At 46.2% G+C, this 7,531-nt stretch overlaps 3 long non-coding RNA genes across 4 annotated transcripts; 1 reads left to right on the top strand and 2 right to left on the bottom strand.

Moving 5' to 3' along the window:
- Positions 1 to 822: 822 nt before the first annotated feature.
- On the top strand, positions 823 to 2,998 carry LOC109513288 (uncharacterized). The gene is made up of 3 exons (XR_002167709.1): positions 823 to 870; positions 1,587 to 1,669; positions 2,890 to 2,998. It is a non-coding gene; the product is annotated as an uncharacterized LOC109513288 (long non-coding RNA).
- On the bottom strand, positions 2,925 to 3,695 carry LOC109513290 (uncharacterized). The gene is made up of 4 exons (XR_002167712.1): positions 3,484 to 3,695; positions 3,231 to 3,343; positions 3,076 to 3,137; positions 2,925 to 2,997 (listed from the first exon to the last, which is right to left on the bottom strand). It is a non-coding gene; the product is annotated as an uncharacterized LOC109513290 (long non-coding RNA).
- A 2,753-nt stretch (positions 3,696 to 6,448) lies between these two features.
- On the bottom strand, positions 6,449 to 7,172 carry LOC109513292 (uncharacterized). 2 transcript variants are annotated; one of them, XR_002167716.1, is made up of 2 exons: positions 6,920 to 7,172; positions 6,449 to 6,591 (listed from the first exon to the last, which is right to left on the bottom strand). It is a non-coding gene; the product is annotated as an uncharacterized LOC109513292 (long non-coding RNA). The 2 variants fall into 2 exon arrangements; XR_002167715.1 differs by lacking the exon at positions 6,920 to 7,172 and adding an exon at positions 6,760 to 6,913.
- Between the last annotated feature and the right edge of the window lie 359 nt (positions 7,173 to 7,531).

Raw genomic sequence — 7,531 nt, 5'->3', positions numbered from 1 at the left:
CCGGCTTTACTCGTGTGAACGGTCGCCTTTGAATAAATAAAAAAAAGACCACGGAAATTCCGTGCCAGACTGGCCTCGTGGTAAAACAAACCGCGTGGTAGTCAGGCGAACCGAGTTCGCGCCCGACTGTCGGCTTCATTTATAAAATTTAGCAAGAATCGAACCCGGATTTCCCGTCACGTCGTCCAGGGGGGAAGTTAGTACCAGAAGCGACCACTCCACGAGAGATGCCAAACTCCTCACCAATCATGCTTTTTTAAACCCATGTGGTTGTGGACCTATAATTACGAATGAAATGGAGAGCGTTTCGAGCCAGAATAGCCTAATGCTAAAGGACGTCCTGTGGTAGCCAGGCGAACCGAGTTCGAGCCCCACCATCTCACCATTTATAAATTTAGCAATAATCGAACCCGTGTTATACATCATGTCGTTTTCCATTCGACCACAAATCCTCCAAGTCGGTTTATATACTTGCACTGTGATGACAAGAAAGATAGCTAGTAGTCACTGACATCGCTGTGGGAATGACAGTCCAGTGGTGTACGACATTGATTTTTACCTGGCGAACTCAAGTTCGAGCCCCGGTCGGGTGAGGGTTCAAATATCTTGGTCTTTGTTGTTATGTTTGTGTTCCTCTGGACGAGTCGTAACTGGGAGAGTCAATTCCTTTTGTGTTTTTGCATTCTTGGCCAACACGGTGAATTTGGTTCCGATTGCTTGCCAAATGGCTTTGTGGCTTCCTGAACAACAGGGGGCGATATGGACCAAGGAGATATAATCTACAAAGAAGAAGAACAAGGGCATAACAAGAACGGTACCACATCCGGTTCAACGAGGAAGTATTTCCGCGGATGACAAGCCGGGCTCGCAGTGAGTAATTTTAACATTTTAATGAACTATATATAAATGTATTGATGCAGACATTTTCGGAGCATCATTACGGCACGTCACTCCCCTCATTCGTTGATTGTTACTTAGTCACTGGAAGTTATCGTAAAAACACAACAAAGGTGGCCAGTTCACATACGAGGGTAGATATGTCTCAAAACTATTCCCACAAATGCATCCGTGACTTTTTTGAAATTGTTTTTCTGAATATATTTGTGGTTTTCATAAAATAAATACTCAGTTACATAAAATACGTGTTGTGAATATCCACAAATATACTCGTCATTTTCACACGTGTTTTCGGGTCCCCAAATCCATTCACGATTTTCACGTGTTTCTGGATGTGGCGTGAGCATTTCTCATGACTCTGAGATCCCGTTTTCGTCCGTGAGGACGAGGCAGTGTTGCTGTCTCCAATTTACGGGAACTTGAGTGGACGGTAGAACGACACTGAGTTTTTTTCAACAGTTGAGCAGCTGATTGAAAGGAGGTTGCTCAATGTACTTCAGGTGTGGAGAGAAAGCCGCGAGCGGGCAGATTTGGAAATGGACGTGTTTGATGTGAAGGTCTGCCACTTACTCTGTGAAGAATAACACAAATCAGAACAAAAACCAACCCAAAAAAAAAAGAACTTTTTTTGTTGGGGGGGGGAGACAGAAGAGTATGACTTCCCACTTTTGTTTTTTCTGCCTGACTAGATTGAAGAGGCGACTGGGGCAAAGGTGCAGCCGACAGACTCGGAGGACATGCGGAAGGGACGCCAACCTGCATTTGGACACATGTGAGTATTGAGCCTTGTGTGCTTGAAGAGGTGATGCCTGATGTCACATTGTACCACAAGGTGGAGGTGAGTGCGCCCGCCTGTCTCTCACTCAATTTAAACTTCTGCTCCGTGTACTGCACAACATTGTCAACTACTCATGTTGTGGAGTACACGGCACTGAGTTTTTGTCTCAGTGAGAGAAGTCGGATGTGCTCATGTCCCCCTTGGTGTGTCATGAGATGTGACATCACACATGAGCTGGTCAAGCACATGCAAGACTTCAGCTGCTCCCATCTCTGGCCTGTCGTCAGTGTTTGTGTGTGTGCAACTTCAACTGGCCCACGCAAACATTGACTGGTAAAATGCTTTCACATTGTCCTGTTAGCTTTTCTGTCCAATAAATTGTTGAACTTGAATTCGAGTCTTTGCCTTTCATGACTAAGTCCATCCTCAACTCACTCGAAGCCTTTCATGCTGAGTGGTCACTGCAGCGGAAGACTTCTCAAAGACTTAAGTTTTGAGGAGAGAGTTGCACCATCAGTCACTTGTATGGCCACAAGTGTAACACTGCTGTCCCGTTAGTCTCCACATGACTCGAAACTCCAAGAATTGAGCTTTTGGGTCATGTGAAACCGACGGGAACAGTGAAAAGACTGTCTGGTGTGCCCGAAGTGCAACTCTCACCTCAAAACTCAAGTGGGACTTAGAAATTTTTCTGCAAAGGCTGCCCAAACCACACCCAATTTGACGTCCACCAATCACGGCGAGGCCCTCATTTGCATAAATTTGCATAGCCAATCAGAACGCTCCGATTTGCATAACCACGCCCACTTTCCAGAACCCGACCAATCAAATCGCTCCAAATCTGCATGACCACGCCCACCAACTAGCCGGCCAATCAGGGCGCACCTAATTTGCATACGCACACCCTCGTTTCCGCCAATCGCAGCATGTTATTGCCATGCCCCACCCACTCTCACAGCCATCAGCGAATCATGAGCCTGCATTCCAGCTACGCCACACCCACTTTCCTCGATTTTTCTGCCGGGGAAGAAAATCCCAGAAAAAAAAAATCCAGAAAAAAATATTTGGAAAAAAAATTTTTGATAAAAAAATAGGAATTTTTTTTTTTTTGGTTAAAGGTTTTAAATTGTTTTAAGTTATATTTTTGTGATGTGTTTAAGAATGAAGTTGAGAGTTTAAGTGTTCTTTGTAATTAAGCTTTATTTCTTTTGCAGAACAGACAATCACAAAGCAGAGGAAAAAGTTGCAAGTTGGATGGCAGTCTGCACGTCGCTGGGTGGTGAAGTAGTCGGCTCATGAGAACGTCGGACAGGTGCGTTGACCTGAGAGGAAAGACATCCATAAGTTACACGCAAGTCAATGTCTTGTGCAGACAAAGATGTTTTCGGCATGCAACTTACCAGCCAGGGAGACATGTTGTTAGGTCTTTTGTGCAGGAAACTGATCATGTTCACTGCCGCTTCTAGAAGGGGGGGGGGGGACAAAAAAAAAGTCAAAAAGTAGCCATGCTGGTGCATTGGAAGAGTGTACACATCTACTTTTAAGGCTGCAGCACCTTGCAAATAACAGTAAGATGAAACGTGAAAGTGTGGCCTGCAGATCTGTGCACTCTGGCGGTGAGCAAGTTACTTCCTCATGCGGCGTTGTGGACCCAAGGACTGTTCAACTCTGCAGAGATGATGAAAACATGATTGTTGAAATGAAATGTGACTTCTTACCAGCAGGTGGCTCAGTCACGTTTTGCCTCATCACACTCCACTGGCTCATCTGGATGAGAAAGCACAGGAGAGGAGACACCAATTACTAACCAAAAATGTTGTTCCATTTTACTCTCCGCTGCTGCCGCACGAGCTCTTCATTTTTCAACTTGCTTTCAAGTGTTGATTCACTGGAGACTGGAATCTTTGGCTGCAACACGGTGAGCGTCATCAGCACAAACAGGTCAAGCTGCTCCTGGTCCAGTGACGAATCCAAGGCTGTCAAACCTGCCAATGCAACAAACGAGACCCATCCAGCTCCTTTTTCATACCTTTGAACGGCAACGTTAAAAAAAAATGGAGGCAGCAACTTGCTACAAGCTTGTGGCATTTGTCTCTTTGCCCAGCAGGTGGAGGTCTCTGACAGCACTGACTGGAAGCTAGCTGCACTGCATGCAGAGTCAAAGAAAAAGCAGGTGAGTGTGCTTGAAAATAAAATATGTGGTGCTTTTTGGTTGCAGCTTCCATCAGCTTACAGCGTGTGCGACATCAGGTGGATCATGACGCCATGTTTCCTCAGGGCCCGCCTCCAACCAACAGTTCAAGGACTTTGAAATTTTGCAACAGGTCCAAACGTCGAAGGGGACGACTCGAGTTCACAACGTGTATCTGGTTCTTTAGCACCACCTGGTGGACGAGAGCAGTAAAACATGCACGTTGAGCATGCGCCTTCAATTCACTTCCCAGAGGTCACTCTCCCGCCCGTTTCCCCTCCCCCATTGACCCTTGGTACAACACACCAGATTGAAATGATCAGATATTCGCCAAGGTCTGAGAAAGCCAGACAGCCATCTGATCATTTGGATGAGTGTGCGAGGGCCAAAAAAGAGCCCCGCCACGTTTGATTTTAGCCACAGGTGTGCCGACTCAACCAGCAGGTCAACGAGCTCCCGGAAGCTGGTTGAGTAAATGCTCCTTTGGTTGAAGCCAAACGTTCCTAAATTTCTGGATTTGACACCTCTGCTCAATCTTTAGTCAATCACCTGCTGATTTAATTACGAGTACTCTCACATGTGCGGCTTTGGGAAAATGTTTGCTTTATTTGTGAAGAGAGCAGAGCTGGACGCTTCTTCGACAGCACGGTGGCCTGAAAGACACGGTGACGTTAGCTCTTGACTTTTAAATATTCAACCTTCCAAGCGTGTCTTAGCACACAGATATTTGGAAGACATGTAAAAGATCTGCTCGAGTCTTGTGAAGCCAGGGCCCAAAACGCCACAGGATGGCAGCCATTTTAAGGGTCATTCTGTCGAGGTGAGCCTGCGCAGACAGAAATGAGAATCGACACATTTGGGATTTAGTCTGATATGTATTCAAATGCTGCAATTTTACCTTGTTGCAGTCAATTTGGCCACTCTGTAGAAGAAGCAAAGCCTGTGGACAGAAAAAAAAAGACAATTTAGTTGGGCTTGCTCGAAATGGTTCACAATTTAAATTCCACATTGAAACGCACAGCAAGTGACACAGTTTAGACGCCATTTTAAGATTTGTACCTGTGAACAGAAATGACACAATTAGTATGCACACATGCGTATTAGTTCGGTTTAATTGTGAATTTAGAAATGAGTTTTGTCTACTTACCCGCTCGACGAACGTAGCTTTCCTAGGAAGTTGGGGGGAAAAAAGCGTTTGTTGCAAAGTAAGGTCGCAGGAGGCGTTAATTGCAATGCTCGAGCAAACATTTTTGCTTTGCGTGTTTTGCAGGGTGTGAGCACGTTTAAAGTGCTTCTTTCCGTTCAAAGTGAGGGAAAGCGTTGTTTTAAGATACTATTAAAGAGTAAAAGTCACCTTGTTGGAGATTTGCGTGATCTTGACAGGCGTGCGGAGCAGGAGCAGCGTGCGGACGAGCGGAGGCTGTCGAAGGTGAGACAGAATGATTGCCTTGTTTTTCCGATTTAAATAGGTTTCCGGCGATGACGTCACTTCCGGAAAGAAAAATAAAAGCATTTAAAACAGGAAGTGTGGAAAAAAGCTGTAGATTATATCTCCTTGGTCCATATCGCCCCCTGTTGTTCAGGAAGCCACAAAGACATTTGGCAAGCAATCGGAACCAAATTCACCGTGTTGGCCAAGAATGCAAAAACACAAAAGGAATTGACTCTCCCAGTTACGACTCGTCCAGAGTAACACAAACATAACAACAAAGACCAAGATATTTGAACCCTCACCCGACCGGGGCTCGAACTTGAGTTCGCCAGGTAAAAATAAATGTCGTACACCACTGCACTGTCATTCCCACAGCGATGTCAGTGACTACTAGCTATCTTTCTTGTCATCACAGTGCAAGTATATAAACCGACTTGGAGGATTTGTGGTCGAATGGAAAACGACATGATGTATAACACGGGTTCGATTCTTGCTAAATTCATAAATGGTGCCGATGGTGGGGCTCGAACTCGGTTCGCCTGGCTACCACAGGACGTCGTTTACCATCAGGCTATTCTGGCTCGTAATGTTCTCCATTTCATACATAATTATAGGGCGACAACCACATGGGTTTTAAAAAAAAAAAGCATGATTGGTGAGGAGTTTGGCATCTCTCGTGGAGTGGTCGCTTCTGGTACTAACTTCCCCCCTGGACGACGTGACGGGAAATCCGGGTTCGATTCTTGCTAAATTTTATAAATGAAGCCGACAGTCGGGCGCGAACTCGGTTCGCCTGACTACCACGCGGTTTGTTTTACCACGAGGCCAGTCTGGCACGGAAATTTCGGGTTTTTTTTTTTTTTTATGTATTCAAAGGCGACCGTTCACACGAGTAAAGCCGGTTAACGTCTTTGGTCGAGCGGTCACTTTGGGACGCGCTTTGCCTTTGGGCGACGTGAGGCACTCAAACCTCACCCAAAACCATCGACCCCGCCAGTATTCCCAACCACTGCCTGCCTTCATCATGCCATCCTGACATTTACAAAGCCAACTTCGTTATAGATTGAAGACGAGTATCACAAAGAGATAGTGTCATTTTGCATTATTGGCGAACGTGAATAAAGTGCAAATAAAACATCCATCCGCACACTTCCAAACGTGTAAGCCAACTTTATTCATTGTCTCGAGGAGCTTTGTTGATCAGGGCAACACCGTTGGAACAGTCGAGACGTCAGTCTCGTCTGTGTGGTTGCGGGGTGGTCACCACTGCTGGTCCCAAAGGGGCTGAAGTACCTGCAACACCCAAAGGATCACGCTAAAATCAAACTTCGTTTCAGATTGGGGAGGAAACATCGGATGACTTTCTGAGGGCCCCGATACCCCCCACCCCCCAAAGTATTCACTGTCTTGCGGAATATACACCAATCAATACGATCGGACCACTTCCAAAACAAAGTTTACCCAACTACGACAATGCGTCAATCGGAGGCTTGTGTGTCGGCGGGCGGGGGGCGACGTTCCGACCATCCGGCAGAGGATCATTTGCCAAAATTCTGCCAACCGCTTTCTGACAGCTGTTATGAAAGCGCTGTCGATATCAAGATGTGCTGTGTAAAATTACCGCATGCATTTTTTCTGAATATGCTCAAAATGTCTTTGTGGTGTTGAGCTGCTGGGGGGGGGGGCTGTTTGGAGGTGGTCGCGTTAAGTCGTCGCCTCCTTGCTCCGAGTACACCCGCATGAACTGCAGCAGAATGCGGTCAATTCCCAGCCCCTGCGTCACAGCCGGACAGTCTCACAAACATTTCGGTCTCAAACTCCAGCGAGGGTGCGCCATTGGCAAGGGAAACAAAAAACCCGATTTCGCTTTCCAATGTCAGTAACAGCAGGAAGAATCATTGTAAAATTCGACCGCGAACGCTCGCGCTGGTCGTCGAAGGTGGTGACACATCAAAACAACAAAAGGTCTTCATGAAACGTAAGGGCCCCGTCTAGCGGTGCACAATAGGAATGACAAACCTTCGACTGAAGTGGCTCACAACTTTACAAGTGTTATCCCACCAAAAAATTACAACTCTCTGGGTACCTTTGTCGGGGGAGGGTTCAAATATCTTGGTCTTTGTTGTTATGTTTGTGTTCCTCTGGACGAGTCGTAACTGGGAGAGTCAATTCCTTTTGTGTTTTTGCATTCTTGGCCAACACGGTGAATTTGGTTCCGATTGCTTGCCAAATG

This window comes from Hippocampus comes, unplaced genomic scaffold, assembly GCF_001891065.2.
Source record: "Hippocampus comes isolate QL1 unplaced genomic scaffold, H_comes_QL1_v1.1 scaffold58, whole genome shotgun sequence".
Classification (NCBI taxonomy): Eukaryota; Metazoa; Chordata; class Actinopteri; order Syngnathiformes; family Syngnathidae; genus Hippocampus; species Hippocampus comes.
Note: the sequence above shows the minus strand (reverse complement) of the source record. Positions and strands in the feature narration are given on the sequence as shown.